The following is a 10,149-nucleotide window of genomic DNA, read 5'->3' on the forward strand; positions in this document are numbered from 1 at the left end:
AGAGGAGTATGTTGAGTAGGGATGACTGATTTATGCCAGATGAGTCACTGGTGGTTGGATGTCAGTGCTCTAAGTAGAGGAGATTGGAAAATTCTCAGGAGGATCGATAAGTGTTAGAGTTTGATTAGTTGTTGGGGATCCAGAAGTGTTTCAGTCAGCCAAGAGTGTGGGCTGGTATGAGTAAGTGACAAACCGATGGGGGAGGAGTACACACCAAGGATTTCGGAAATGGTGATTGGTTGTTGTGAGGCCTAGGATTAGGCTGGTATCTGAGTATATGGAATGGAGTTAGAGTTCGGAACCCCTAGAGGGCTAGAACAATATGTATGGGAGAGATTCCCAGGAGGAATAGTTCGGGATGATGTATGATGGTATGAGCGGTCCAGGGAGACTTAAGGCCGGTGGGCGTACCAGTCAGGCCGAAGGTTTGGAGAACGGTCCAGACAGGCTGAAGGCCCTGGAGGGCAGTCTAGACATGCTGAAGGTTCTGAGAGTGGTCCAGATTGACTGAAGGCCTGGTAAGGCGGTCCAGTCATGCTGAAGACTCTGTAAGTGTTGATAGATCTGTATGCAGAAAGTGATTTGAGTATGCTACTATGCAGTAGCAAGCAGTGGGTCTGGCCCCGGATATTGATCATGTTAGTGGAAGGCAGTGGATGGACCTGAGAGTCCTTACGAGCAGATTCAGAGCATGTGCGATGCATGGAGTAGCGGTTACTCTACAAGGGATAGTGTAGAGTGGGGTGTGAGCACCGTGGCACTTGTCTGAAGTGGCAAGGTTGGCAAGTAGGTTTCCTTTGATAAGGAAAGGGTAGGGTATGTAGCTCCGAGAGGGAGTGATGGTTCACGGAAGTGAAAGCAGTAGTGAAAATGGATGATTGAAAGTATTTCCATTATGGTTAGTGAGCAAGGTAATTGTGCCAGTGGTATGGAAGCACATCCGGGTTGGGTGTCAGTTGAGGTCGCGGAAGGAATTCTGGTGGTGTAGAACCAGAGAAGTTTGGAGGAGATGCAAGGGTAGGACCTTGGAATCCAGGTATGGGTGTGATCAGGGGTTATGTATGTAGTGGTAATTCATCCTGGGGATGTCTGGAGGTATTTTTAGTGTGTCAGGTTTTTCCTGCCCGAGGATGTTAGAGCAGGTTCAACATGTGTATGTGATTGCAGAGGAGAGCTCATGGGAGTTGCTCAGGAGCTGAAGGATGTGTCATCCTGTCAGCACGGAAAGAAAAGAGTTGGATTCAGAAAGGAAGCGGGATAAGTCCCAGTAGTAAATTTGATAAGTTATGACAAGCGAGGAATGGGATAGCAGTTGGTACCGAGTCAGGACCCAGTGGTTCAGGATGATATCTAGCTTTGTAAGAGTCAAGTGGTTGTTGTGATCTGGAGTGATGAAAGTATCATCAGGTGATCATTGGTTAATAATGGTTGTTATTAGAGAAAGAAGCCAGTGGCCGGCTTGAATCAGTTGTCGTAACTCTTTGAGGGAAGAGTTGGACTTTATAGAGATTTGATACCAGTGTTCGGAGGAACTTGGGTCGGTTGATACCATGAGGTGCATTGTGGGAGTATTATCTAGAATTGTGTGCGGCAGTAGGCTTCGAGGACGAAGCCAAATTTAAGTGGGGGAGAATTGTAACATCCCAAGTCAGAATCAAGAGTTCAGGTGGTAAAATGTAAGTTTGGAAAAGAGGGACTCGCGAGTAGGAGCTGCAACTTGTCAAGTCTAAGCGTGTGCTGGGCACATGTTAAGTGACCGGACTCGCCGAGTCGGAGGCTGGACTCGACGAGTCCGTGCTGGAATGAGAAACTCTAATTCCTAGGCATTGCACCCTATTTGAAGAATAATATGCCTTCATTTTAGCCTCTGTCTTCCCTGAGTGTTCCAGAGAAACCCTAATTCGTGAGAGACTCCATTGTTGAGAAGATTGAAGCTTGGAAGAAGAAATTGGTGAAGAGAAGTTGGAGGAATTTGAGGATAACATCAAGAGAGCTTGTGGACCTAAAGTCTAAATCAATTTAGACTCATCTCGAAGGTAAGAGGACATTACCTTAAGCTACTTCCTTGTTAGTTCAGGAATGGTGGTTGATTTGGATCCATTAGCTTGATTGGGATCTATCTTGAGTTTGAGGCTTAGATTTGAAGTTGCTACTTCAGATCTAGACTCGTGATGGCCCAAAAGGTCACAAAGTTCCTGTCTTAGAGTCATTGGTGAAGCCCTTTGTCTTAAACCCTAGCCTTAGAAGTGTTTTAGGATTATATCTCCTTGCTTTCACGTAAAGTTTGCAACTTTATGTGAGGGTTAGGCTGTAGAGGAATGGATCAATGGATTGGAGTCCCTACATGGATTGAAAAGCCTCTGTTTGGAATGAGAACTGAAGAAACTCGACGAGTCACACGGGTGCACTCGACGAGTTGTATGAATATGCGCATGGACTCGGCGAGTTGGAAGAACAACTCGGCGAGTCTGTTGAAGATTGCCTTGGACTCGACGAGTCTGTTCTTGGACTCGGCGAGTCTGGTCGTGGAACCCTAGCCTTTTCTGGTTAAGCCGTGTGTCGGTGAGTTGAGCAGGATGGGACTTGAAGATTGTTGGACTCGACGAGTCTTAGGGTGAATCAACGAGTTGAGTCGTGATTGGGAGTTTCTGAGTATAAGGAATCGATGAGTCAACGCGATGACTCAACGAGTAGGGTCAACCAGGAAGGTTGAATTTGACTGAGGACTTTGACTTTGACCAAGGGTTGACCAGTTGACTTCCAGGGGTATTTTGGTAATTGCTGGTTTTTATTGGATTTGGTTATTTGGTAATGTTCAGTGGTGGAGTTCGTGTTGGTGGTCGGAGCAGCGTGATCTTATTCTTCAGTTGGCAGTTGTAGGTGAGTTATCCTCACTATACTTACAGGGTCTACGGCACCAAGGCCGGCCCTTTATCGGATGGAAATCCGGGTGTTGTTTCTTATGTTATTGCGTTGCTATGTTTGCATCCTGGTAGTTAGGATGGTATATGTTAGAGACCTGGTTAAGTTCGGTATCCTGGTATGTAGGTTGATGCTATGTTAGAGACCTGGTTAAGGTCGGTATCCTGGTATATAGGATGATGCTATGCTAGTAACCGGTTAGGTCGGTATCCTGGTTAGGATGTTGCTATGTTGTGTGATATGCTGGATTGGTTTGATTAGTTGTGAGATGTTATATGATTATATGTTTATGGGCACATGGTTGTTGGATTGGGGTTGGGTTGAGGCGGGTCCTGCTTTGCGCTGTAGGCCAACATACCTAGGGAGGACCGGTTAGATCGAAGGCCCGACGAGCTGTCTGGATAGGCTGAAGGCCCTGAGATGGCAGACCAGACGTGCCGAGGCTCGGAGAGTGGACCAGACAGACTGAAGGCCTGGTGCGGGCAAACCAGTCATACTGTAGACTCAGAGAGTGGACCAGGTGGACTGAAGGCCCGGTGCGGGCGGACCAGTTAGACTGTAGACTCGGAGAGAGTGCACCGGGTGGACTGAAGGCCTGGTGTAGGCGGACCAGTCACACTGTAGACTCGATATGCATGGCTGCTCTATTTATGATATGATATGATATGTGTGTGGTATTGTGGTTGGTATTTTGGGGGTAACTTACTAAGATTTCGGGCTTACAGTTTTAGTGTATTGTTTCAGGTACTTTAGGAGACCGTGGCAAGGTGAAGGCGTGATCGTACCGCTCCTCAGTTTTATGTTGATTTTTCTGGGATACTCTGATAATAAATGAACTGAAAACGTTTTTGTAATAACTTAATGAATATGGTTTGTTTTTGAAAAGTTTAAATTGGTTGTAAATTTTCACGATGTTACACATACTTTGACTTCTTCTTGCTTAGATCTCTTCATATCTTGGTTTTGATGCTGTTGGTTTCTGTTGGGTTAGTTTAATGGGTTAAGCCGTTTTTGGGGATCATTCTTTAGATTTGGTCATATAAAGTGTTTCTTAGGCTTAAAGGTGCAAGCTTTATGGTTTTGATGGTATCATGCATACATTAAGTCATTTGCTAAGTCCTTTTGAGCTTTAAGAGCTTCATTAAGTCACGCATGCACGTAAAGTTAGCAACTTTACATGATAAATCAGCTAAAGGAGGTCAGATCTAGGTTTTGGAATGAAGTCTTAAGGGATTAAGAGCTGAAAAGGGAATATGGATGAATGCGAGGGTAAATTGGGTGTACAAGCAGGTATGCTTAACATACAAGCCCTAAGGCAAGCATGGCGAGCCTACGAGCTGAGTACGTCCTACGTACTTAATAGAGTGGGCCTTGGTCATTTCGTCTTTAGTTTCGGCCATGTTTTGGGCTTAGATGATTTAGGCCTTGTTTGGTCATCAAAATTCATGTGTTTTTAGGCTAAGAATATTTTGGACCTTGGTTTAAGGCCCTTGAAAGGGTCTGGGTCCAATTTGGAAAATTGGGCCATATGTGGGCCTTGGGTGTTTATTTGGAATTTGTGCCTTTGGATTGGCGGTTTGGGCCTAGGCTTTGTGTTAGGTTGGTCAAAGGGTAAAAAGGTCTTTGACCCTAGTTTAGACTCTTAGTGTGAGTCGGACCCAGTATTAATTTGATGTCATTTTTGGTAATTGATAGTGTAAGAATTTTAACGATTATGCAGTCAGAGATTATCTGTGGGTTTCAGCTGTCTGCGATGAGGTTTCTCACTATGTCCATGGGTCGAAGGCGTCAATTTCGTCCATTACTGGTTGTGTTGAATGCTAGTTGTGTATGTGATTCTTGCATGGAAGACCTCGAGGATAGCCTGGTGCATTTGTATGAAAGGCCATGGGGGTAGCCATGGCACTTCGATGTCAGACCATGGGGGTAGCCCAAGGCACTTTGATGTCAGACCATGGGGGTAGCCCATGGCATTTCAAAGAAAAGACCATTGGGGTAGTTCATTGCAAATGTATGTATTGGTATGGGTATTTTGGGGAACTCACTAAACTTTGTTCTTATGGTTTCCAATTTATGTTTCAGGTACTTCGATTTTCAATTGGAAGAGTTCGGGATGATTGCAGAGCACACACCACCTCGTTCCACATTTTCTTGACTTACTCTGATATGATGTGATGATTGATACATTGGTTTTATTTGGATTTTTATGATGATGTTTCTGGAATACTGGTTTCATTAATTTAAAAATGAAATTTTTGGGTCTTCTTTTTGGGACGTTATAGTTTTGTTGAAACAATTCAAGGTTGGTCAGTTCAACCATCTCTTGTTGAGTTTGAAAATCTTCTAGTAGCCAAAGAAACGCTAGCTAATTAGATGGGTGTAATATCAGTTTAAAATTGAAGAAGAAGTGTTGCATGCAGATAAAGGGAAATGAAAGTCTAAACTACAATCTAATCATTATGTTAAGCATAATTAAGAGAAACATAAAGTTTCTGATCAAGCGAAAAAGTGTAGAGAGAATGTGTAACACCTGATTTGTTAAGTAAACTATTAGCATGTTATTTTCTTTAAATTGTCGTAAGGACCCTAGTACGTTGGGCGTACATAAGGTTTGTTAGGCGTACTTTAATGGATGCATGGGACGGGGTAGCCCCCCTTGTACGCGCTGGGTGTACCCATTAGTACGCAGAGCATACGTCAATCAGGGGAAAAACCTAATTTTTATGGTTTTCACCCTATTTAAACACATTATATCCCTAAGCTTTCACCTTATCAGCCTCCACTGCCTCTTTTAAGCTATACCTTGAAACCCTAACCCATTTCTCAAGAGATTGATTGTTTTGTGTGTGTTTTAGTGTGTTTGGTGCATATTGAAGAAGAAGAAGACGTGTAGAGAAGCATTGGACAAGTGGGAGCTTATAGATCCAGAGTTTATTCACTATTTCCAACTTATTGGAGGTATAAAGTCTGAACCTTGCTCATCCTATGTCTATATATATATATATATATATATATATATATATATATATATATATATATATATATATAGGGAAGGTTTTAGCATATTTTGGTCCCATGGATAAACGCTTGTGAGTAAATGCTACTCCAGATCTTATGAAATGTTTCTTTTGATGTTTCTAAGGTCCTTGGTCCATAAAGCTTGCATCTTGATGGTTGTAGATCAACCATGCATGAGTTAATGATCATTTAATGGTAGTAGAATGCTAAATATATGGCTTGAGTCCCATTAAGACATGCAAAGGAGTAAAGTTGCCAACTTTATTGTTTAGGACGTCCCTAGAGGGCTAGATCTGAAGTTGAAAGTTAGATCTTAACAAATTAAGACCTTAAATTGCGGTTTTGGCCAACTGCGGCGTACGCGCCTGGGATTCCGATTCGCGTGTAGTCATCGAGTACATTGAGTGTATTAGTGGTGCGCTTAGCATACTTACCAGGGAACTCTTGGGCTTTTGATTTCGGGCCACCTTGGACTTAGGGTTTTCAACGCTTGATGGACCACAAGTTTTTCTGAGTTTAGCCATTGTTAGGCCTTGGGCCTTTTTCGATTTAGGCCCATATTGGGCTTTGAGTGTCTTATATACTTTGGGATAGTTTAGATTTGGACCATGATATGTCAAGCCCAATAAGGTAAGGGTAAAACAACCTTTTTACCCTAGGAGTTAGGATTTAGGATTTGTACTCTCAGTTTGGGTTTATGACCTAATTACTAATTAGGGTTCTATTATTTGTGATTTTGTAGGGGGGTTTACGATTTAGTAGCCCGAGTATGATTTGTTTATCTTCAAACTGAGGCGAGTTTCTTTCACTGTACTCGTGGGTCGAAGGCACCAATTCCGACCCACTAAATTATATTTAGAAGATGATAGTTGTCCTTGTAAAAATTTCTTATTATGCTTGTATGTGCTTGTTGTCTTTTGAATCTTGCTATTATGATTGTATGCTAGCTGTAGGGGTGATATAGACCTAATACTGGTTGAAAGAGACCGAAGGGGGGGTGAAATATACTAGTATGAGTTGAAAGAGACCGAAGGTGGTGAAATAGACCCAATACCGGTTGAAAGAGAGTGAAGGGGGTGAAACATACTCAATACCGATCGGAAGAGACCGAAGGGGGTGAAAAAGACCCAATTATGTTTTGATTGTTATGCATATATGGTATGGGGTATTTTGGGGGAGCTCACTAAGCATTGTGCTTTCTATTTTCAGTTTATGTTTCAGGTACTTCCAACTTGAAAGTGAAGGGCCCGACTTAGTCGTACCACATCCGCCCATGTTTGACGCATTATTTGATTTTGGGATTTTGTACTTTGATGTTATTTCAGTATGATACACTTTTGGTTGTTTTGACATGATTGTTGGATGTTTTGGAATGAATTAAAAATGAAATTTTTATCTGAAATTTTTTGGATGTTACAAGTTGGTATCAGAGCCTTGGTTTAAGGGATTCGGGTATACTCTCTGGTGCGTCTGAACTCAAACTATGGATTCAGTAGATTTTCATAAAAAGAAACATTTTATTAAGGGATTTATAATAAAATAAAGGGTGTGATGCGTGCAATCAGTCGAGCTCAAGTAAGCCTTCCCAAAATATCCATACATGTTATGTGTTTATTAGTATGATATGAGAACCACATGCTAGATTAGAGCTAAGAATCTACTCATGAGTGAATGACAAAATGCTAGCATATATGGTTTTATGTGCTTATTTTTCACACCCCCAGACCGAAGCGGTGGAAACGTATGGGGGTGGATGACTTTATCTTAATGTTGGATAAGGTGTCTAAGTCCATAACTATTTCTGGTATGTACTTGACTCGGTTGGCATTGTCCATTTGGGTTGCATGGCATCATGATAATTGGATAGACAAAATGAGAAGAAGGACACTTATGATTTGTTAATATATTATAAGTTACAATATATTAATATGAAATCATATTATTTAATTAGTATTGATCAAGAATTAATTTGGAATTAATTTTGTGATCAAAAAGAGACTAATTAAATATATGGGGTTGATTGTGTAAATCATCCATTCTTATATAGTGGGCTAATGATCCATGGATTAGGCTAAACCCGTAGGGTGCTCCATGGATGCTCCATGGAGGTTAAAACCCATGGATCATGGAGGAAATAAAAAGCCATGTGAATTAGTTTACATGGTGTAACCCTACTTGTGACACACTATATAAAGACCCCATATGCTAGCAAAATTGGCACTAAGACTAGAACAAGGAGGGCTAGCCAATTATGAGTGATAGTGTACTTCTCTCAAAGTTATTCCAAAAGTTGTGGTGTTGTGTGAAACATTTTAGGCATCACATTTGGGGTGCTAGGCTCACAAAGTTCTTAAGGAATCCAAGCAACAAGAAAGGTATGTTCTTCTACGAGCTTTTATGTTTCAAGTTCCCCATGCCATGCTAATTAGGTTAAGAACCTTGGAAAAATAAAATTTGCATGTATCTTAGTAAAACATAGATCCAAGGTTTCTAGGGTCGCATGTACACCATAGGAGTGTTAGAATGCTCAAAACCCTTCAATTGTATCAGAGCCTAGGCTTGTTTTCAATTATACTTGACGTTACATGTTTTTTTTTCCAAAGTTGAAATTCTGCATTTTTTGCGTCTGACTGCTCACCACGACATGGTGATGCTCCTGTATGCAGGATTTAGGGGTTTTGCTTGTTATTGGATGAGGATCAATACCCTAAACTGTTTTTTGAACCTTAAAACCTGGTTTTGATGTGGTAATGATTATGCTAATCCAAATTCAAAGTTTATTATCAAAATTTCAAGCTTTATATGTGTTTATACGATTCTTGAAATTGTTGATATGAATGTTCATACACTTATGAGTTTTGGTAGATCATAGGAATTATTTTCAAATTGTTTGTTAGTCTAATTCTTGATCTAAATGTTTTTAATGGAGTCCATAATTTATCCTCAAGTTATGAATTACCAAAAGTCTTTTCTTTTAAAGTCCATTAAAGAACACACAGGTTACATAAAATGAAGAGTCTTCATTTTAATAAACCATTAAGTCATAAGTTATGAAGTTGAAAAGTTTTGAATAGTTACAAAACTTGCCATCAAGTTTTGGAACATGTAAAGTCACTTTAGAAAACTTTAGTTCCAACGCCTAGATTTTTAAAAGTTAAAATTCAACCATTATACTTTATAGTATTACAAGTTGATAATATATATAAGATCAAGTCATTTTACCGTTAGTAGGTCTCATTTATGATGTTGGTCTATAAGGGAGGGGGGGGGGGGTATAATGTTGTTGCCTATAAAATGACAACTTAATGGGTGTCCACTTTCACCCACCGCTTCCTTGACTGGTGGAGGGTCATTAGCCGAACGGGAAGGACAATGACTTTAATTCTCATTAAAAGTATAATGATTATTATAAAGTAACTAAATGTATTATAAATTCCCAATCTTCGTTACTTTAGGAAAATGTGAATTTGTTGCTAACCCATTAAATTACACTTTACACATTTGTTAAGTCGTTAGTGGAGCATGTGTGGTTAACTGCCACACTAACTTGGATTTAACAAGGTTGGAAAAGGTTGGATTAAGGTTTATCCTAGATCGATGAAGCGCTTGTGGTTAACCGGGACATCGATTAGGTGATAAACAATATGAGTACCAAGTAAATTTTCATGGTTATTCACACCTTGCTTTGTGATCCTCAACATCCCTGTCACAAAACTTGAAGGGCACAATCGAGATTGAAACATGCCATAAAAAACTTCAATGAATCTCAAAAGAATCTAGGAGTTTCAAAACCAATTAAAACCTAATAATACATTTTGTTTTTCATGGTGGAAATTGGTGAATCGTCATTCACCTACCTTCAAATATTTTATAGCATGGATTACAGCATCCCTCTTCTAAATTATAAAATATTGTGTTGGGTCCTAGCCTTAATATTACATTTGGGTGTCTTATTAAGGACTATCTTTATATCTAATCCAAACATGTCCTTCTTCTTTTTCAGATGTCTTCCAACAATGCTTCTGGCTCAAACCCTATCGACTCCTTCACTCTCAAGAACCTTTGTCGGAGAGTCATCTTTAATGGGACTAATTTCAATGATCAGATTATGAACATAAGGATGGTCACTTGCTATGATGATAAGGAATATGTTCTTGACACGGAGCTGAAGGAACTTGATGAGTCTTCTTCTACTCTCGAGGAGATCGC

This window comes from Lactuca serriola, chromosome 8, assembly GCF_051521515.1.
Source record: "Lactuca serriola cultivar US96UC23 chromosome 8, Lser_US96UC23_V15, whole genome shotgun sequence".
NCBI lineage: Eukaryota > Viridiplantae > Streptophyta > Magnoliopsida > Asterales > Asteraceae > Lactuca > Lactuca serriola.